The sequence below is a fragment of the Arvicanthis niloticus genome, chromosome 20 (genome assembly GCF_011762505.2).
Source record: "Arvicanthis niloticus isolate mArvNil1 chromosome 20, mArvNil1.pat.X, whole genome shotgun sequence".
Lineage (NCBI taxonomy): Eukaryota > Metazoa > Chordata > Mammalia > Rodentia > Muridae > Arvicanthis > Arvicanthis niloticus.
The window spans coordinates 31,281,020-31,303,909 of record NC_047677.1 but is presented as its reverse complement, the minus strand read 5'-3'; the positions used below and the strand labels follow the sequence as shown (position 1 = coordinate 31,303,909).

The window sequence follows — 22,890 nt, the reverse complement described above, 5'->3', positions numbered from 1 at the left end:
ACAGAGCTGGAAAGATTAGAGGCCACAACTCTCTCCCGGGAATCTAGAGATTGAACAGAAGTATAGGAGCCCTTTGGGGGTCACAGAAAGACCAGCACTCTAAAAATGATTCTGAATCTACCTCTCTCACCACCCCTAGATATGTGAATGCAAAATGTACTTATTCTGTCTTTTATTCACTGCTTGTTCACTTTGTATTATGGAAAGTCATTTTCCAAGTAATGTAGATCAAATCCTTCTCCTCAAACTCAGAGCCTACGATGGCAAGCAGTTATACTATGGCAGGACAACTGCTTGGAGGGACGGCTGAGAAATTGAAATGCACATCCAAGGAGCTGGGAGATGAACTTAAGGGTCAAAATTTGAAAGCTTTTAAGGGAGGAAAGAAAATGGGCTGCTTAAATTCACAGTCTATGGTGACAGCTCCAAAATACATTATATATATATATATATATATATATATATATTATATATTATATATAATGAAATTTCATCTCCAAACCTGTATATTCCATTTATATAACATACACATGTACACATGCATGCATGTACACGCACACACAAACACACACAAACACAAACACGTACACACACACACTTTGTGGCTGAATACTTTTGTTATTTTGTTGTTTGTTGTTGTTGTGGGTGAATATATTTTTTCTTTTGTATCAAGATTCTGTAAGACTATAAAAGCTCAGACTGAAGACATGGCTTAGCAGTTAAGAGCAGGTACTGTTCTTGTCGAGGACCTGAGTTCTGTTCTCACCATCCTTGTTGGGTATCTCATATCTGCCTGTAACTCCAGCTCTAGAGGATCCAACACCTCTGCAGGCAACTGCACTCAGATGCACATGTTCCATCTCCTTACATGTACATAATTAAAAATAAACATTGTAAATAAGCTACATTACATGCTAAACAAACCACAGCACTAATATCCACTAAAAAGTTGCACTCCCTTACCACAGACTGTTTCTGTGGAGAAGACAATATATCTTCTCCCCAGATTTAGAGGGAACCAAAACCAACAACAACAAAAATATTCTACGTGCACCTGGATGAACCAATGACTTATTGGTGTGGTTAACAAAACATGAGTGATTTAAAGGAAACCAGCCATGTCCAAACAGTAATTTACAGGCAGCTAAGTTACCAAAGAATGATTCCTGTCCACTGTTACACCATATACGCCTGGTGGAAATCCTCTAGTGACTCTTGAGTCTCTTGAGCCTTGGAAGGCCCTGTGAGGCCTCCATATCTTCTCTATACTGTTCTTCCTTCCATGAAGGAATTTTAGTTACCCTGGTTCCACAAGGATCTCGGGAAGGAATGTTAGTGACACTGGTCTCTAAGGATCCCGTAGGATCATCATGTGTTGATTGAACATGCCAGTTGTCATGTCCAATCCAGAATATCCTTGCCAACTTTGCTGATTGTACATCAACCCTTCTTTTTGTCTGCATAGTAACTACAAGCAAAGTCATTGTTTTTTGTTTGTTTATTTGTTTGTTCTCATCCCATGCCCTTTTTCTTTTGGATTCCTTCTTAGGGTCTTTGCTGGACTTTCGAGATCATTGGTATTAGGACAGTCTCTGGGAATCTCTCCTAAAACAAACTCCCATCTCAGCACAGGAAGCAAAAGCAGACCTTTTTAGAAGACACTGGCGAGTTTGACCTCTGGTCATCTATGTCAGATGAGATTCAAGTTGTTTGGAACCTCAGGCTTAGTCAACAGACTTGGGAGAGCAAATAGCATGAAGAGAGGTCTTGTTTTTGCAAGATGAAACTGATGCATTAGGCAGTGTTCATGAAAGGAATAAAACTGAGGGTATGTGCATATAAAAGTAGATTTTCTATCTTGACTTCTGTGATGGGGGTTAGATAGCATTTGCTCACCAGGCAGGCTGATGGATTCCTAGCTGCTCAGGTTACAAAGCCAGATTCCTCAGTAGTCCCTGTCTGGTGCTGAACGTCTGGAAGATTCCCAGGAAGCTGCAAATCTTCACTCCATGTGGGAAGGCTAAAGAAACTGAAGTCTTCTGTCAGCTGAAAATGGCAGCCAGAGAAGTGGAAAGAAGGAGGAAGGAAAGGGGATAGGGGAGGGAATATATCAAGATGTGACGGCAAGAGGACAGGTAATACTCTGCTTTCCTTGGACTGCTTTCTACCTATTGGAGGACACTGGTCAATTTGGGGGTTGTGGAGGACAGGAGACACCTCTTGCCTTCTCATTTAACCATTTTTAGAAATGCTATCACTGAACTACCCAGAGATTGATTGGTTGATTCTATACCTTGTCAAGTCAAAGACTAAGACTGACTGTCACTGTTGCTAAATTAAAAATCGGGGTACCATTACATAATATAGTAGAATCTTTTAAAATGTCTGTCTGTCTGTCTGTCTGTCTGTGTCTGTCTGTCTGTCTGTCTATCTGTGTGTGAGAGAGGTGGAAAATATTTATTTATTGATGTATTTATTTGTGTGTGAAAAAGAGGCATGACAGTGGAGAAAGGGAGGAGTAAGGGAGAGAGAAATAGGATAGAGAGACAGACAGAAACGCAGAGAGAGACATAGACACACACAGAGGGAGAGAGAGAGAAAGAGAAAGAGAGAGAGAAGAACAGAGAGACAGAGGGAGAGAGAGAGAGAGAGAGAAGAACAGAGAGAGAGAGAGAGAGAGAAAGAGAGAGAGAGAGAGAGAGAGAGAGAGAGAGAGAGAGAGAGAGAGAGAGAGAGAATACATGCTTGTACATATGCTGCAGGGTATAAGCCTATGTATGAGTGGAGGCCAGAGAGAGCATCAAATCACCCAGAACTGGAACTACTAGCAATTCAGGAACATGGATGCTGGGGGTCTTAACCTTGATCCTCATGATTGTTCAGTAAGTTCTGTGCTCTCAACTGCTGAGCCATCTCTTCGGCACCCCTGCCCCCCCCCCCCACCACTACCACATTAACTGACTTCAAAAGATTATGTTTCTAACAAAACTTAAGAACTCTTCAAAGGATATTAAAAAGATGTATGTATAGCTTTTGAATTTGCATTCACTTAGTAATTCACTGAGAGTGTCTGAGGAAAAAAAGTTATAATAGTACTTTGGGGGGATTTTTATGGCCACCACTATTACATCCAAGAAATGTAATTTTATGATAAAGCTAGCACATAAAAATAGGCATGGTAGCAAAAGACTCTACATGTGTGTCCTACAGTAGCATTTTGCATGCACTGCCTAACCAGACTTAATATCCAATGATTTACCAAATACCCCAGTTTGTGTTTCTACTTCAAGTGTTTACTTGGAAACAAGATTCTAGAGTTACAATAAATAAACCAAAGTCTCTTTGTTCTTATTTCCAAGTGCACTAAATGACTGTGAACCACAGTTATTATAATCTACAGTGAGCCATGTTTGATGATGCTGGGTGGTACAGAAGAGGACCACAAAGGATGCTCCTTTCTTTACATGTTCAAATGTTCATCTAGTGGCTATGATATCATTTTGTGGAGTCATTAAAACCTCTCATTCCCAGAGACTGTGAACAAAGCATAAGTTTCTATACTATGCTTGGAGTAGCTTGGTAAAAGCAAGGGCATACACTTATTTACAAAGAATATGCACTGATAGGATAAGGATTAAAGGTTCATTTTTAAGGGTCACATTGGTATGGGGCTTATTGGCCAGGTGAGTACAGGGTAATTAAGGAATTTGGGGCTCAAAAGTACAGGTGTATGAAATGACATTTTAGTCCTTCTCAGACTATGCCAGGAAAGGGATGAGAGATGGCTCAGTGGTTAAGGTCACATATTGCTTTTGCAGAGGAGCCAACTTTGATACTTAGAACCCATGTCAGATAGCTCATACCTGCCAGACACTACACTTCAGGTCCTGGGGATCTGATAATCTCTTCTGGCATCCTTGGCTACTCTACCAATGTTTATAAACCCACATAGACACATGCATACACATATAAGTTAATAATAATAACTAATACTATTACTACTACTGTAACTAAAATATTGTACAATATGTAGAGCATCTGATGAGAGAGCTCCTGTTATTCTGACTATTCACATATGTATTCTACATAGGCCATGGCCAGTGGTTTTATGAAAGCAAGATACGTGGGTAGAAATAGGGAGCTGAGAATAGTTTAAATAATGATATTATTAAATAATCAATGTGTAACAAGCTGGTTTTTTTTTTATGCTGGCCCCAAGCTCCCAGAATAAGGACTTAGACTTAAACTATATTTACAAATACCTAGGTCATATAGCTAGGCTCATTCCTTGACTAGCTAATAATTTAATTGAATTGAATTTAAAATAACCCATTACACTAATCTACATTTGGCCATGTGGCTGTCCTCCTCACATCTTCCCTAGAGAAGAGCCAACTGCCATGTGGTTTGTGTGGAGAATTTGAGAAAGCCAAAGTGTATAAAACTTATATGCCACACATAAAAAATGTCTATAATTCAGATAAAGTTTTCATCTACCTCTATTCAGATAGAAAATGTATCTTTGTACAGTGGTGGATTGTATTGTACATATCTGCAAAATTATTTTAAAACCATCTATTGTTACCATTTTGTTTATTATTAAAAATACTATGGATTATATGCAAAAATGGAGTGGTGGTCTGCTATATCCATGTTCTGTAACTGGTTTGAGGACGTCTCTATTGCATGTTTAAGCTTCTTTCTGGGCATAAACATTAATGTATGGTCTGGGAATTTCATTTACAAACAGGTCTAGAGGGGAAAGAACAGAGGTGTCTATATGGAAATTGTGGAAATGAGGATGGTCCGTGCATATTTAAGAAATAGCTAACAGGTCTGTGTGGGTGACCATTAGGCTTATGGAAGTAATTTAGGTGGGTATGGATCCAGTGAGCCTTGAAGGTAATGCCAAAGTGTGGAGATGGAGGGAGGAGGGGCTACCGTTTGTGCACAGCTCTGAGACATACTCACAACAACCCTAAGGACAACTCCCCTGCAAGGACAGTGTGGTTATGGGCCATAAAAAAAGAATCGAGGAGAAAGCCATGGTAGAGAGAGCAGGTTATCTGACTAGTGAAATGTGAGATAGTGAGGGCTGGGATCCAGGTGAGAGCTGAGGGAAGGGAAGAAAGTTGGCTTTAGAGAAAGGCTAAACATTTGCTGGTGTGTTCTTCATTTAATCCAAACGAAATACATGGGGGTGGTGGTGTTTAGTTTGGGTATTACTAGCCATTTTTCTAGTAAGTGCCGCTAAAGCCAGTAAATGCAACATGGCCCTGCTAAAACACATCTATTTCCCTTTAACATGGCTGAGCTCTCATTAACCCGGAGAAGGCTCTGCATGGCATCATTCAGTAGTTTAGCCTGACCTACTGAAAGTTTCTTTGTCTTCTCATTTTCATCATATCCAAGGCCATCTTGCTAGGCCTAGGTTTATTCTTTTAATGATCTGCGGTGCTGTTTATTTATAAATAATAGATCAGATTGCTTGCAGATGAGACTTTGCCTGGTCTTTGTTGCCATGACAGCCTGAATGTTTCAGGCATATAGTGATTTAAGCTGCTTAATAAGAGGGGTACCATCCTCGAAGGCTTTTCTGTTCATTCTGCTAGCGATCCTTTCTAGAACCATTCCATAGTCTATTTAGGTAAATGAAGAAATGCAATATTGTGGGAGAAGAATGAGAGTCAGACTCAAGCGTGTGTTGTGAAAGTTGACTGCTCTCTTTCTCTCAGGCACGTTGCCTCCTGGCCACTAGCTATTGTGTGGATAGAGGCTCTCCCGTAGTTCAAAATCAAGGCTGCTACTGCCACTGCCCTGACTGTTGCTATGGACCAAGAGCCTTTTGTTGTTGTTGTTGTTGACTTCCAGGAAGATGTTCTTCTGAGGGGCTTTATTGGTATTGTTTTCAGTTGTCACCATGAACACACGATAGACACATCTGTCAAGAGTTAAACACTATTCCTGCTTGGACTAAACTTAAAACCTATAGCTTTGAGAATGGAGGGGCTGAGTTCCTGTCTTTCTCATTTAGACTACAAAGACATATAACCGCCTTTGCTTTCCTACGTCTGTCAATGCTTCACTGTGTATGTGGCACATTGGAATATCACTAGCTTTTACATCAAATATTTTGACCAAATTTATAGACATCCAGTCTTTCTTTCTGGCTATGTCTAAAACTGGAGATGAGAACCCAGGTCTCCATCAGTACTAATAAACCATACAGATCTTAAAGTGTTCATGGCACTGTTCTGATACGAGTCCCCCTTCATTTGCCTGATTGACAGGCTACATTATATGTTCTTGAATGAAAACCTTGACTTTACCTTGATTCCCATTTATGCCTGACTACATATGTACAGAAAAATAACTACAAGTAAGACAGGATAAGAATTCTTAAGCAGGTCATTCTTATTAAAATACTTTAATAAACTTCAGCCGTTATGCTATTAGAACTGTGGGAATTTTTTTTTGTTGTTGTTGTTATTTTTTGTTTTCTTTCAAAATTGTAAAAGAGACAGCAATCTGGAATTGAAAGGGTTTTGAATTTGATACTGTCCTCTTGTAAAAGTAAGCTTAAGACATCGTTGGATAAATCTGCATTAGGTGTGATTGACAAGAAGTCTAGCTTTTGATTTTTCAAAGTTTTAAATACCTGATCACATCTGTAGATGTAGCTGTGGGGACACTTTTAAGAGATGAGAAAATGTATGCAGGAAAAAAATGCGGCCTTTTTGCAAAACTGCATTTCTGTATGAAAATAGGTATAATTTTATAACTCGCATGGCATTTGAATAACCACCCTTGGAAGGTAAAATAAACAGCATTTTAAAGACTAAGGATCAAAATTTGAATGAGAAAAGTGAACTAATCCTGAAAGATCTATTTACTTACCTTTTATTTCTTATCCAGATTCTCGTGTATTTCATTTTATAAACCCCTGATTTCTTAAAATTTTGTGGAAGATAGGTTTTGAACATTTTGAACTTTTTCCACCTTAAAGTGTAATGGTAATTTACCGTCACTACAACTTGAGCTAGTGGGTCTACTCAACACTCAGTGAACCATGAATCCCAAAGCCTGAGAACCAACCAGGGTCTCTCTCCTTTAATATTAATTTATTTGTTCGTTTGTTTGTTTTTACGGTCCACTACTGCCCCTTTCTCCCAGTCCTCCTTCCCACAGTGTCTCTCCCGCCATTGCCATCCCTCCTCTCTGTAAAGAAAACTAGGGCCTCATGGATGCTGATATTCACAGAAACTGCTGAATCATTAAGCTGCATGTCCAGCCTTTCAGTTTTGTTAGTTTTAATTTTTTTTTAAACATTCATCTCCATAAGGTGTCTAGTTTGGCTCTGAACTTTCCTCTGTAGCTCAGGTGACCTTCTTGTTTCCTGCTTCCTCCTTCCTGCTTCTGAATGAAGGTCACTTTAAATTACAAGTCTCTTGACACCCAGCTGAAAACCCTTGAACTTAAAGGCCTGGCGTTTGTTGGTGTTTTTTTCATTGTTGTCTTAAGGTCTAAGATAAAATCCAAGATCACAGGTGTGATGCCTTTCCTAAGACTGCTATGGGACAGTGATGGGAAGCAGCCCAGAGGGCAAAGGCCATGTCTGTTCCCCAAGGTGGGTGCTGAATTCACCTCACTAGGCTGCCCGGCTCCTGCTTGCTTTTGTGTCTTTTGTCACACATGTCAGTTGCGTCCTAGAGTCCCTTGTCATTTTAATGGCTAGCAGTGCCCTTATGAAAGATGACTTTTATTTTTTCCTCACAGAAGCAGGTGCACTGCAGTCTATTACTCATCCCTGTTGTGCTCAACGAGGGGCTGGAGTATATTGGATTAGCTTCAGAGTCGTGTGAACTTAGAAAACATTCTTTTTCAAGGAGAGTAGATTGATCTTGTAGATGGGTACACAAGCGCCATCAATCACACCAGTCTGGCTGGTGGTTCATTTCTGTTCTCTGCACCATCCATAAACTCTGCCTCCAGTGCAGGTTTTAAAAATTCCTCTTTTTTTTTGGTTATTTTATTTACTTTTCAAATATTGTCTCTCCTTCCTGGTCTCCCATTCACAAACCCCCATCCCCCCTCCCCTTTCCCTCTATAAGGGTGCTCCTCCACCCACTTGCCCACTCCCACCTCACTGCTCTAGCATCCGCCTATACTGCCGCATCAAACCTCCACAGGACCAAGGACCTCCCTTCCCATTGATGCCAGATAAGTCCATCCTCTGCTACATATGCAGCTGGAGCCATGGACCCATCTACGCATACTTTTTGGTTGGTGGTTTACAGCTCCCCTGGGAACTGTGGAGGGGTCCAGTTGGTAGATATTGTTGTTCTTCCTATGGAGTTGCAATCTCCTTCAAATCCTCAGTCCTTCTGGTAATTCTTTCATTGGGTTTGCCAGGCTCAGGCTCAGTTCGTTAAAAAAAAAAAAAAAAAGTGAGCAGAGACTGAAGGAAAGGCCATCCAGAGACTGCCCTACCTGGGGATCTATCCCATCTGCAGACACCAAACTCAGTCACTATTGCTGATGCCAAGAAGTGCTTGCTGACAGGAGCTTGGTATAGATGTCCTCTGAGAGGCTCTGCAAGCACCTAATATAGAGACTTCTTAAGGGAGAGAAGCATAGTGAGTTGAGGAAACGCTCCAAAGGCCAGTTTTTGAGAACCTCAGAAGAGAATGGGTATGGGCAGGGTTCAAACTTCTTTCTCTTTTTTTGTTATTATTTTATTATTTATATTCTAGATGTTCTCTCCACCCTTGTTCCCCACTCCCAGAATTCTTTATCCTATTTGCTTCTGAGAGAGTGCCTCCTGGACATCCCCCTTCCCTGGGGCATCAAGTCTCTACAGGACTAGGTGCATCCTTTCCCACTGAGACCAGACTATGCTGTCCTCTGCTATATATGTAGCAGGGGCCTCAGATCAGCCCATGGATCCTCTTTGGTTGGTGGCTTAGTCTCTGGGAGCTCTCAGGAGTCCTGGTTAGTTGACTCTGTTGTCAACCTTACTTCTTTCATGGCTGGTTAGTTGAAGTATTATCAATGTTATCAACGTATTTTGATTGATTTGTATAAATCTCCAAACTATAATTCATCAGTTTGCTTTCCTATCTTAAAGTTATAGACCTGATTAATGACTGGAGAGCCTTATATAGATTTCTGTGTATTTCTTGCCATCTCTCTCTCCATTCTCTGTATTATTTTGCTACTTACCTGGATGGTTTCCATAGGTACCTTTGGCTCCCTAGCCTGATCCCCTCGATTCTATGTACTCTGGAGGAGCCTGGCTTTTGTATATTTTGTCAGTGTTTTTGATCTTGGATATAAGCAGACAGCAAGAAGCATTGGCATGAGAGTGGGTGTGAGAGGAGAGGAGAGTCAACGTATGTATTACTTTTGTCTCCTTCTCTAGACCAAGGCTTAGATTTGGCTGTGTTCCTCTGCTGAAGGTTATAGCTACTGCCGAGCAGCTGTCTTTGTACAGATCTCCCCAGGCAGTACTCAGTGTCGACTGCATGGAAGAAAAATTTAGTGTTTTCTCTGCCAGACACGGGCTTCTCATAGTATGATAGATTTAGGTCAACTGTAGGGGACAAAACCACTCTAGGGTATCTTCCAGTCCTCACTAAGAAAGGTAAGGTCTTTGCCAAAGCAATTTACGCAAGGGACTATAACAAACCTTGCAAAAAGGGAAGTCACAGAAGTACACATAAAGTCAATTCTTGCCGGAATCAGTCCAGCTCTTGGCCATAGTAATCTAGTAAAGATAGATCTGTAACAGAGTGGGCCAGTAGGAGACCACCTTGAAACATTGCCCACTGCTATCAAAAGAACTTACTGATGTCATTATACTGAAAGAAATATCTCCTAAGGCTGCCAATAAGAGTCATCATATAACACCTAAAACTAACAAACACTTATTTAAAAACATATGGAGAATTGAAAGCCAACTTTGATATGCCTATAAGTCTGTCCTTCCTCTGAAGGTTCTGTAAGATGCCTTTTCCTGCCTGGTAGTCATCCCTATCAGTCTCTGGTCCTTAATGTTTTTTTGCCACATTGTTTCAATTGGTCTTCAGGTGGCCTTCTCTAACTCTCTTTGTATCTCTTCTTTTAATGAACCTTAATCGGATTTAGGGTTGTATTCTAGTTTCCTTCTGTGCCATGATAAAACACTTTAACCAAAAGCAACTTAGGGGACAGAGGTCCCCACCAATACACACATTACAGGTTATTCAGCAGTGAAAGAACTCAAATCAAGAACCTTAAGCAAAACCCATGATGGAAGGCTGCTTGCTGGCTTGCTCTCTCATAGGTACATATTTGACCAGGTTTCTATCTAACTAAGGATGGCCCAGGATCAGCTACCCAAGAATTGTACTGACTGTACTGGGGTGGATTAAGACAATCCTGCACAGACATGTCCTCAGGTCCTATCTAAGCAAATACACAGTGTAGGGTTTTCATCTCTGATGACCCTAGGCTGTCAAGTTGCCAGTTAGCTACAATCAGACCACTCTCATCTAAATACAATCTCGTTTTAGTGAATTGTATCTGCAAACTGTGCTTTTAGATAAAGTCATGCTGTTAGTTTCCAGATGGCCACAATTATTTGGAGACTCCATTTAACACAATGCTGTTTCTACTACCTCCATGAGAACCTAGTGAAGAAGACATAGCCAGAGCTTCGATGGAAGATTCTAAATGTATATCTAGCTAACCATCCTACCGGTCCCATCAGCTAATGCATCTCTTTGTTACCTCAAGGGAGTTTGATTTCAGTTTTTATCAGTATATCTTCATATTTTCAATATTTCCATTTCAGATAGCACAATTTTGACAATTTAAAAAATGTTCATGTCTATAAGCAATAAATCACATTGGTGGCAAAGTAACATGACAACCATTATGAAACTAGAACCCTTCCAAATTAGTTAGTAATCATAATAATCAGTGATTTTGAAACCAACCATGGTATGGGATAAGAACATCAACAAGATATCTTCACTTCCCCGTGTTCCACACTATCACACTAAATTCCCAAGGTGTAGAAAGGAATTGCTCTGTCTGCAGGTGAATGGACGAAGGAAACATGGTATAGTCAGAGTAAAAGTTAAACCCAAAAGATTGAAATAAACCAGACACAAAAAAGAGAATATTGAATGCTTCCACTTGAATGAGAAATGTAGAAATGTCAATCTCGTAGATGAACAAAAAAGCTGTTTCCAGGAGCTGGGAGGGAGAAGAAATGAAGGGAACTTGGTAAAAGGTATACAATTTCAGATATGGGCTGAATATATTTTAAAGATCTAATGTATGTTTCCTAAATATTTATAGCTATAAAAGAACACAATGGCTATTATATACAGTAAAACAAAAAACAACTGTTAGCATGGCTATATAATAAAGAAATGTTTTTTGTACACATTGGTTAGAAATGTAAATCTATTCACAGTATAGAGGTTTTTCAAAATATTAAAGATTGAAATGATGTATAACCCAGAAATCTCCCTTGTTGAGGAAACCAAAAGGACTAGAAATTGGGTCCTGAAGAGAGCTAGCCGCCCCTTCCTACTAATTGCAGCATCATTTAAAACAGTCACATCAACCAGCTCACACATTTCTCAGCAGATGAGTAGATACATTCTCAAATGCATACATCGAATGGAAGTATTATTTGGCTTCAAAAGGCAAGGAAACCCCGCTCTGCCTTTGCTGCAATACGGACGATCTTAGAAGGCATTGCGCCACATGGATTATGTGATAAGTAGGGGGATACATGATCACACTCACACTAGAAAGCTAGCAGTTCAAAGCATAGGAGCAATGATTTAAGTGATGCTAGTGGGTGCTGGGAGGAAGAGTTTGGGAGGTATTGATCAAAGAGTTGATCAAGCCCAGAGGCTTGATCTGTAACATAATGTATGAGGTTATGTTGGTATACCATGTGCTTGAAAAATGAAGAGGGAAAATCTTGCTCTTTTTTTTTTTTTATTATTATTACAAGAAAAGTAAGGAGGGGACCTTTGAAAGGTAATGGTTAAGTGTATGACATTCTATACAGTCGCTTTTTCCCAATATATACCTTTTCCACATGCATCCAATACATACAGTAAATATGTGCAAGCCACACCTCAATAAAAAGCGAAGTCTTATAGACTAAAAAAGTAACATAAAAAACAGCAGAGAATTAATATTGTTGAAACTGATGGACATGTCCTTATTTCTACAGTCCCATTCTGTAATGAAAAAGTATATCTGTGTTGTCTAGGCCAGGATGCCCTACGTGCAATTGGAGAATGTAGGTCATTTTACATGATAATTTATATGCACAGATAATGAAATACAATTTATCGTTATAACAAACTCAAAGAACTATTTACTCATGAATGCTTTTACTCAAGAGTCTTTAAGCCAATATTTTTTATCCTATAGTCTTTAATGTATCAAAATTCATTAGCATGTTACAAATGATTTGCTTGCATCTGTTTTCTGGATGTATCATGAGCACTAAATGTGGCTATGCTAGCTCTTAAAATTCCTCTTAAAATAACTATTAATTACTTTTTCATATTACATTGATGTAGCTACATTTAATTTTTAGGTGGAAACAGGTTGAGTGGATGTCTTGAGAGAGGCATCTGTCCTTAAAGCTCATTTGTGTTCTGAGTATACATATCATATCTTCGACTAATGGTGTTAGTTTTGGCAATCGAATTAATTAAAAGCTTGATTGCATATTCTACATATATTTTAATCAAATATTTTAACTGCTCTATAGCAAATATGTACTGAAGCAAGGAACTAAATTATGTTTACAATTCTTAGTTCTTTTGCCAATGTTGGTGACATTAACATGCTGAGAGAAAAAAAATGAAATTAAGCATCAGAGGTAAACACCAGAAAGTCACTACCTAATGCTTAAACACAGAGACCAAGTGTGTCAGAAAACAGCTCTTACTGATGGCATTTCTTCCTCTCTCTTTTTTTTCCCAAGCCAGTCTTCCCCTTCCCTTAGGTTCCACATAAAACAGTTTTATTAGGGACAGTGATATTCAGTCAACATAATGATGCCATCAGTTTGGCCAAATACCAAAATCAATGCCCTTGCTGTTTGTCTGGCATCTGTGCTGCACAAGACAGGGTATTTCTGTTGACTCCATAAATTCGCTATCAGGTAGCACACAGCAAGGCCAGGAGCAGATGCCCAGAGAGGCAAAGGTAGGACTTTTATTTGATGGTTTTGTTCTCCTGCTGCATTGGGAGTTGTGGAGGTGCATAGCTCCTCACCTTTACCCTTGGTGTCTTCAGAGAAGATGCTTCAGTTGCCAAGAGTGATCATCTACTAATCAATAAATGCTTAATCCAATCTGAGTGCTTTGTTAATGCACTGCAGTGGATTTTAGAGTCGCCCAGGTTTATCTTGACCTCAGCCTTCCTTATTCTGGGATTATAGTGCATAATACCCAGTTAATCATTCCCGACTCCTCTATTACTTTAGCTTCTTCTGTGATGATGTGTTACACATTGAACACTACTGTTAAACAAAGATTTGTTTCTGAATATAATATTTAAAGTATGTTGAAAATTAATTTTATTACATTTATTTATTTATTTATTTACTTATACATTTATTTATGCATGTATGTGGGGGTTACTTATGTGTCAAGGAATATATTTGGAGTCCAGAGAACAACTTGCTAGATCATGAGTTCTCTTCTTCCACCATGTGGCCCTTGTCAAGCATGGTAGCAAATGCCTTAATGCATGGAGATATCATCATGGCCCAGGGATAGCATCTTTAATAGTTGATTTTCTACTTTTTAACCAGTTGTTTATTTTGTGTTATTTATTTTATCCCATTTCACAGTAAAAGCCCAGTTTTCTCTATTATTTTTGAGTTGAGATGGATGAAGCTCAGAGAGCTAACTCACTGGATAAGTGGATGGCATGCTAGAGTCCAGTACTGGTCTTTATGGTGTCAAAGCTGCAGTTTTCCCCACCAGTGCCCTGACACTTGTTAATCATTGTGGTGTTTGTGGCATATTGTTTGTATGGTTGTTGCTGGTGACATCCATGATGATGAAGATGCTGATTTGGTGGATATGGTTTTTCTAGTTGGTTGTGTTGCTGTTGCTGGATAATGGTGTTATAGTTATTGCTAGCAGTGGGATGTGGTTTTTATAAGAATGCACATCATCTTCCATACTTTTCAGTGCTTGGCTATTGGAGAGGGGAATACATAGACTATTTTGAGGAGATACCTTGGTGGGTATGATAGCACAGTACTCTTTTCTCCTGGCTCTAGAGCAACCATGAAGTTAAAATCATTTCTTTTTTCCTGTTGGCAAAATTGCTACTGATTTTCTTTAACCTTCTATTTACTTTTGAAATTTGCTAGATTTTGAATTTTCTGGTGGCAGAAACTCAGTTTTTAATTATTGTTGAATTTTCAAAGCATAACAGTACCAGGAAGTCTGAAGGTATTCCATAAGCACATTATCAAAGAGAGGAATTTTCACAGCCCTGGATGTTGTATCTCTGCACAGGTTCATTTAAATGTCTGTCCTAGTGAGTAAGGAGAGACACAAAAGTATTTTCACAAGTAGGTCTTGCCCTCAGTTTCACTATGTCTTCTGGAGCAACTCAGTTATATCAGTGGTAACCTCTGAGATTGGTTTATGAGAAAAAATATGAGTTTATATTTATGTTTTTAGAGAAAAACTATAATGACTGATTAGGAAGATATGCATCATTAAATCACCATTAATTGCCCATATATACTCATCAGCTCTGCTTATATCTGGGGACAGTATAACAGAAGAAGAAATTCAATAGATGTGAAATTCAATAGTTATGTATCTGGTCATTTTACAGCATATGTATCATTAAGAATCATTTTTCATACTCTGAAGAAGAAAATTAATAATACTAACAATGTCCTCAGCTTCCACATTTTTGCCTGGTAGAAGCATAGAACCCAGGACAGTCTGTCCAGTGAACGAACTCTTTTAACTCTTCTAAAGGTACTGAATTTGCGGATCTTTTTCCATTCCTGAGGGATTATAGCTGTCAAGTAAGAAGAGATCATTAGTATGCTATGATAAGCTCACTTAAGGGTTTACTTCAAAGATGCAGGGACAACCAGCCCCATAAGCAGATTGGCTTTAATGATTAGAGGAAAGTGTATACTTGTGCCAAGGTGTTTCTGTTGGCACCAGCATTGATTTATTTGCAAAATTTTAATTTGCATTCCTAATTTTGAATCTTTTATTCAGTTCAACATTTGGGAATGCCCCTGCTGGTTTGCATGTTCGCTCCTTAGGGCAAATCTCATCTTCCTCGCCATTCTGCATCTGTTCTTCAACCTTGTCCTCTCTCTTGGTATTTTCATTCTATTGCCCAATAAATCTATTCTGAGTTCTGGTCATCCTATGAAGTCACTTTCCCTTCAGAACGCAGATCATCACCTGCACCACTATATATAACGTATAGATATATATTGTGGAATAAAAGAAAAACATTCTTTTACATTACAGAGGGTGCAAATGCCAGAGCTGGTAAGGAAAGAGACTCCTTCACCTACTAACTTAATCATAACATAGATCAGAAGAAAGTAATTATATTTGGGAAAAAATGGAAAAGAACTGGAGTTTCTAAGAACTAAAATAAACATTAAATTGGAATAGAAATTTGAGTGACTATAGTCAAAACACTAAGATACCTGTATTAGAAGAATCGTCCCTTAAATCACCAGCACATTGGATTCCTTTATTCCTACCCCTGAACGCAAGCAGCTTTGTCATTGCACAGTCTGAGTTGTATTTGCAAGCACAGTCAGGGCAAGCATCCAGAGAAAGCAGAGTCGTAGAGAAGAGAAGTATTTGCTCTAGTAACATATTTTCACAATGTTTTCATCAATGCATTTCCATCAATATTGAAATTTATTCTCCAGTGTGATGCAAACAACATCACACCACAGGGAGGCTGGAGCATAAAGAAAGACTCCATTTGTTACTGTCACAAGCCATAGCCAGACAAGCTTAAATGACTTGCCAGTAATTTTCATACCCTTTCCATTGAAGCCTTCAAACAAGAAAGTATTAATCAAAGTGCTTATGCGGAAACTGTCTGTACAAATTGAGGATTTAAAAAAAGGTTGTTTTTATTTTTTAAGTGTAGAGGTGTTATTTTGTTATTTTGGTCTTTGTACAAATGTTAATGAGGTTCTCTATATTTCAGGTGATACATTCAGTGTCTCTTTGTGGTATTTAAAATGACATCTTCCTGGGGATTTTGAAAGTTCTTAATTATACAACCCTGAACACAGTGCACAGTTTGCCAATAGACTCTTGTTTACTGCGGTCTCAACCAAGTACATGTCAGAGAAAGAATTTCCAAACTAGAATATACACTTCCACCTTCCATGCGGCAGGTGAGAAAGTTTATATCCCAGCGTTAGACGTTATTTTTAGCCACTTCAAAAGAACAGTGCAAAGAGTTAGCAGGAAGTCAAAAAGTCCTAACTTTAAATATAACAAGTTTAATCAGATATATAAGGAAAATTGTAGTGTTTATCTACTAAGAGTCCACTCTAAACTCCTTGGTGGGTGCACACACAGCTCAGCTCCCACTCCTGCACCCACCCAAGAGCTCTGGATTAATGAATGAAACACACACACACACACACACACTAACACTCACACACACATTCTCTCTCTCTTTCTCTCTCTCTCTTACACACACACACGCACACACGCATTTCCATCTTTCAACTCAATCAAACCCATCTCCATTGTCACTCTTCTCAAAGTCTTTCCTTCCACTCCAGAGAGGACATGTCATTCCTTCTGCTTAAGATACACCTGAGGTCTTGGCCACATCCTCACTAGCTTTTAAGAAGTAACAGTTCCACCATTTCTCTCTTTGTTCTACAGGAGAAACGGCTTTGCACATGATGCCTTTCTCTTGAGCACAGGGTACTTGTTTTCAAAAGCTTAATAGTCAATCAAATCTTACATATCTTTTTATATATTCATCTTTTGGAAAGGCTTGTCATCACCTGCTGTGTCTATCTGCATTCTTTCTTCTCCCACAACCCCTGGTCCTTCTATGCTGTCATGGGAATCTACAAACTGCATGAACTTCCTTGTCACCATACCATAGCCTATGGTATAAGTATGCAATATAGCACTTGACTCCCACACAGATAACTCTCTAGATGCTAAAAACAAAGTGACTCAGGCCTGGGATTTCTATAGTGATGGAGTCTATTTACAACTATTTGAGTTCCATTTTTATTGCCCTCTAGAAATGTTGATGTTTGTTTTGTACTCTTCTCTTTATGTCTATATAGTTTCTAATCTTTGGGCAATCATGGCCATTTTTTTCTGCTGCTAGTTCTACTTTTAGAAATTTTGTTACATCATATTTTCTCTTACAATTTCAGATAAGAGTCTTGGTTGATGATTTGAAGATTGAAATGTCCAATGTACTAATTCTTTCAGTCTTAGACTCATGTAGTGAGTTGTTCATGCCATATATCAAAGATCTAAACGAGCATGTGTATCATAAAACTCGTTCTGTTTCCTACTACAATGTTTTCTCACTGTAGTTGATGAGCTTGTCCACATGTCTAGACCAGGCAATGAAGAGTTTTCTCTTTTGCTTCAATCTTTCCTTTCAACCTTGCATCTGGTTGATTAATGTTCTCTAAAGATTCACCTATTAATAGAGTTTGTCTTTTCCTTTTCCTCCTCTGTGACATTATTTACTGAAGGTTCTTTTCATTAGGAATTGCTTAATTGGTTAAGAAGTCTTCTGTGACAGTAGTTTTCAGTCTTAGCCTTATACCGTTATCAATTAGAGAAGCAGAGACATATTTAAATCCTACACCCTAGACTGTTGCATTAGGATCTGTGGAGAGGGGAATTTGATGTATAGTGTGTAAATATTGATGGAAATTAATGTCTATCCTTATAATGCTGCTATCTTTAGAGTGCACTTGCTTAAAATATTGACCCTTCTCAAGACCATTTAATACCTTCATGTTGTCTATAAGTAAAGGCTAAATTCCTTAGAATAGTCTTAGTTTGTATATTTCATTAAATAATTTATTCAATTTAATATATGTAAGATATAATAATTAATTTAAGCATAAAAATAATATACTAGCTGGGCGGTGGTGATGTACGCCTTTAATCCCAGCACTTGGGAGGCAGAGGCAGGCAGATTTCTGAGTTCGAGGCCAGCCTGGTCTACAGAGTGAGTTCCAGGACAGCCAGGGCTACACAGAGAAACCCTGTCTCGAAAAAAAAAAAAAAAAAGAAAGAAAGAAAAGAAAAGAAAAAATATATAAAAAAATATCTCTGTATGTTAATTTCTATAAAGATTTCTTGGATTTTATTTTATATCTATGCAAATTTTGTCTGTATTTATGTGTCCCACATGTATGATTGTAGAAGCCAGAAGAGGGTATAGGATTCCCTAGAACCCGAGTTTCCTGGGTTGTAAGCTGCCACATGGGTGCTGGGAACTGAATGTGGGTTCTCTGCAAGGTCACCAAGTACTGAGCTATCTCTTTACCCCTTACTTCCACTTAATATTCTAATCCATAGGCAGCTACTGTCCCCAGAATTCCTTCAAATCTATTTTATTCTCTTCTTTACTGTAAACAAGAATTAGAAGCTACTGTGGCTTATTTTTTTCTTCTTGCTTTTCATTTACCAATCTGGCAGATACAGTCATCTAAATATGTAAAACTGCATCATCTACCTATTTAGTTATGTATAATTTCATCACACGCATATGAAATTCTTCATATAGTGAAAATCTGATTAGGGTATCTTTTGATGTTGTAAATGCTACAATGACCAGCTCTGTATACACCATTTTGTACATACATAAAAAATTCTACTTAGATAGGATTTCTCAAAGTATTGTTCACGGAGGCTAGCTTAATTTACATTTGTGATGCTGGTCCTCCATTCTTGTCCTAGGTTATGTCACAATGGGCTTTTCCCTATCTCTGGTTATGTGTTGTCTCCATGGAAGTAAGAGTGAGTATCTTTTGAGACATTGAAAACTTTACACATTTCTTTCTCTGTGAGTGCTTTCCTGTTTTCTGAGCCCCTCAAATATGAATGAAAAACTTCCAATCTGAAAGCCTGGTAATAGGATAGGACAGACTTTAGGGTAAGAATTGGAGGAAGATTTAAATATAAAGCTAACAGTAAATGACAGATGGAGAATGGTCTCCCCCACCTGAAAGAAGGGATCTGAACCATTAGTGACTATTCTGGACTGAAAAACACAGGCAAGTTTGTATCTGATACCACAGGAACCCAGAAGTTGTTGAGCCTAACTATACTAGCTGAAGACTAACTGAAATGTTACATAAAAGAAATATTGAAGGAATGTTTTTATTTCTATGTGTTTGTATAAATTCCATTTTAGTAGAACCATGGCACAGTTGGTGAACCTCTCATCCATGAGCAGAAAAAATTACATTTTATTTCTGTGTTACACAGACAGTTTATAGAAGGAGGGAAATAAATACCTTATGGGAGAAATATTTTAGAGCGTTCCGTAAGTTCATAGTCTCATATTCAATAAGTGCATGATTTCTTAGGGCCAACTTAGACCTGATTGTTGCTTTATCAGTTTCATAAGGCTTGCATGTGATCCGGTGACTTTTCCATGGACTAAACCAATATCAGTATTGGAGATTTCGACAATCAGACATACAAGGGAGGCGCATCACAAATATCTGTTGTTATTAAAAAGCACATAAAGCACAAGGAAAGGTATTTAGGGCTCAAAGTCAGATCTGAGGCACCCAGCATCTCCTCCAAGGGAAAAATTACAGCTAGGATTATTTTCCAAGTCCTTAGAACAGGCTCTCCATTTATATTTTCTCAGGGTTAACTTGCTCGCTGTTCAATTTGACAGTTTTCCTAATGACCACCTCACACATTTGCTGGGAAGAAAGCCACATCCCTAATTCTGTTTCTCAATGGAAATAATCAGAAGTTTCTTTTTAATCCAGTCCTTGTTTTGTGGGAGATTAACAGGCCATCTTTGCTATTAGCCCCTGGCTGCTACTCTGTTTTTTTCTCCTCACTCTGTCTGATGCTCTGAATTTCTTGGCTCCTTTCACAGCTTTCCTCTCACTCCGTGAACTTTCTCAAAGTGTTGGGTCATAAAACTCACCGATGCTGCACTTTGGTGTGCAGAGATCTTGTAGTTCCCTAGGCTACCATCTGCTGCTCAGAGAGAAATTATACTTTAGCTATATTTGCTTTAAAAGATGACATGACTGACATCTGTTAGTAGTCTCTTTAGTATATTATCCTGTGATATTAAATACTCTGCAAAGCTTCTTGATTTTTAACGCTTTTTCCCCAGATCGTCCTACACATAAGTTTAAGAAGTTGGTCTCTGGAATCTCATGGCCCAGGGGCTGGAGTGTGGTCCTGAGGTACGTGATTTTTTTGGCTAATCTGTTTCAGGTGGACTACATGGGCTCTCATCAACACTAAGATGCTCTTAAAGGTTTGTCTGTGATCCCATGGTGCTCTGTGTGATGGTTTCTTTGTATTAACTTAAGGACTTCCCAGAATATTTGGGACACTCCTGTCACTCTCTTTTGATCACCCACACTAATGGTCTTCAGGATAACCCCAGTTGCAGATCTATGTTCTTCTCTGAAGTTCTAAAACTCTGGAGCCTTTATTCTGTTGAGTGCATTTGGATATATTTCAATAACTGATATTTCTCAAGATATGGGTCATACTCCTTATATATGAAAAATGTCTATTGCTTCTTATGCTAGGTCCTTCATAGGTTATGAGTCTCACATTCTTGCTCTTTTCTAATTCTACAGGGCTTCTGACACTGTCAATCACTGTACAGAGAAGTCTCTGAACCTCATTTTCTCCAAATGCACCTAGCCCATGTCTCTAATGCTCACCCAGAATGCTTAACCAGAGTCTTACTAATTTTCATATGTGAATTCATGATGTCCTCTCACCTTCTCTGCCTCTTAATTATATCAGGACAAAATAAAAGTATTTTTTTTTCAAAATTCCCGTCTACTCCACACATTTCCCCAAATGTCTCAGTAAATATCTCTTCCTCTAGCCACTGACCTAGAATCACTTATAAGAAAAACAAACACTAGGAAAGGAGGAAGCAACCTCTAATCTTCCCATGCTCTCACCCACCTGTGGCTCTCATCAGGTCTATCAACAAGTGGTGTCAATTTTGCCTCTAAATCCAAGATCTTAACAATCCACTTCGCCTGTCTCTACTTTCTTAATCATCTTGTTCTAAGCTGGACCTTGTGGTTTGAATCACATTTTCTCCACAGACTCATTACTGTTATTATTGAAGAGTTGCTCTCTAGCTGCTGGGGTTATTTTGGCAGTTCTAGAGACTTTGGGTGAGGGGAGATTAGCTTCAGGAAATGGATTGCTAGGGTCATGATCTTGAGAGCTTTGCCTTAGATCCTCCCCCATACTCTCTCCTCTCTGATTCTCTACTTTGCAGCAAGGTCTTCTGCCACAAGCTTCCTCCAGCAGAATGTCCTATCTTCCTGTGAACCCAGCATCAAACAGAACTAAGTATTAGGGACCTGCAGCTCAGACACTAAGCTTGAATAATCCTTCCTTAAAATGATGTCCCTCAGGTCACAGTGATGGAAGTCTGACCACCACATCTCTGCACTTTTTTTTTTTTTTTGATGAGTCTAATTGCCTTCCTCCCCTCAATATCTACCTCTATATCTTTATGCCTGAAACATAAATCAGAGCCTGTTCTTGCTTAAAGCAATCAGTCCTATTGCTCACAGAAAAATTATTCCAAGGTGATACCCTGGCTAATTCAACCATCTGTGATATCTTTATGCTTTGTCTCTTCGCTCTGTCATTCTGGTTCAGAACAACTGCTCCCCCCATTCTGTGAACACACTACTCACTCTCTGCTCTGATGTTGTAACTTGTTGGAAGATGAATCTCTGCATTTGAAATGAAGAGTTCACGCTTCAGTCTTACAACTGGAAACCAGCATGGACATCTCTGTCAATAAAAACATTTCTCTAGTATTTAAGCTAATGCTGCCACATGGTCACTGACAGTGACTTCTCTGTACTCTTGGTACAAGCACCAGCCTTGCCTCATATTCTACAATATTGATGTGCTTGTTTTGTTTTCTCTCCTTCTATTCAAAACCATTCCAGAGCCTCTGTGGATCTTGGGAGTATCTCAAAACTGTATTGGTAAAATGAATAAACCAATATGCAAATGATTGTGAATTTTTAGAATGGTGAATTTTCCTCCTTTGACTTCCTTTTTTTGGTTTGTAGAGTGTCCTTGAGTTAAGGCTTCCCTGTATTTTGGAAGGAAAAAAGAAAAAGGTGTAACACAAATTAATATCTGAATATCTTGGTGTCCTCTGTAGTATAACTGTATTTTAGCAGATTAAAAAGATAGAACTATGTGGCTTTTATGTTGCCCAATCCATGTTAGCAGAACAAGCAAATCCCCAATAGTATTTGATCCCTTCATCTTTAAAACTCAAGGAATAAATCCTATCTCACAGAGGATTTGAGGGAAGCAAATAAAATTGTACATGAAAAAGTACTTCACAAAGTGTTTGCAATAAAAAACGACATATTGTGTACAAGCCCTTGTTAGAGTGGATCACTGTAGAGAAGACTGAGAATGAAAAAGGGCTCTGTTTAAAGCACAGCCTCACATACAGTAGCCAGGGACACACCCATAGGAGACACAGAGACAGATGTGCTAGGCTTCTATCCTGTCCTGTCTCCCTTCTCTCCCTTCCCTTCTCTTCCATGTGCCTCTCCCTCCTAGCCTGATTTTT

At 38.8% G+C, this 22,890-nt stretch overlaps 1 long non-coding RNA gene across 1 annotated transcript in view; it reads left to right on the top strand.

The window, feature by feature from the left end:
• Positions 1 to 20,490, top strand: part of LOC143435276 (uncharacterized) — a 209,633-nt gene extending 189,143 nt beyond the window's left edge. Inside the window, exon 4 of the long non-coding RNA XR_013105416.1 lies at positions 20,416 to 20,490. This is a non-coding gene — a long non-coding RNA (uncharacterized LOC143435276). The remainder of the gene's footprint in view (positions 1 to 20,415) is intronic.
• The last annotated feature ends 2,400 nt before the right edge of the window (positions 20,491 to 22,890 follow it).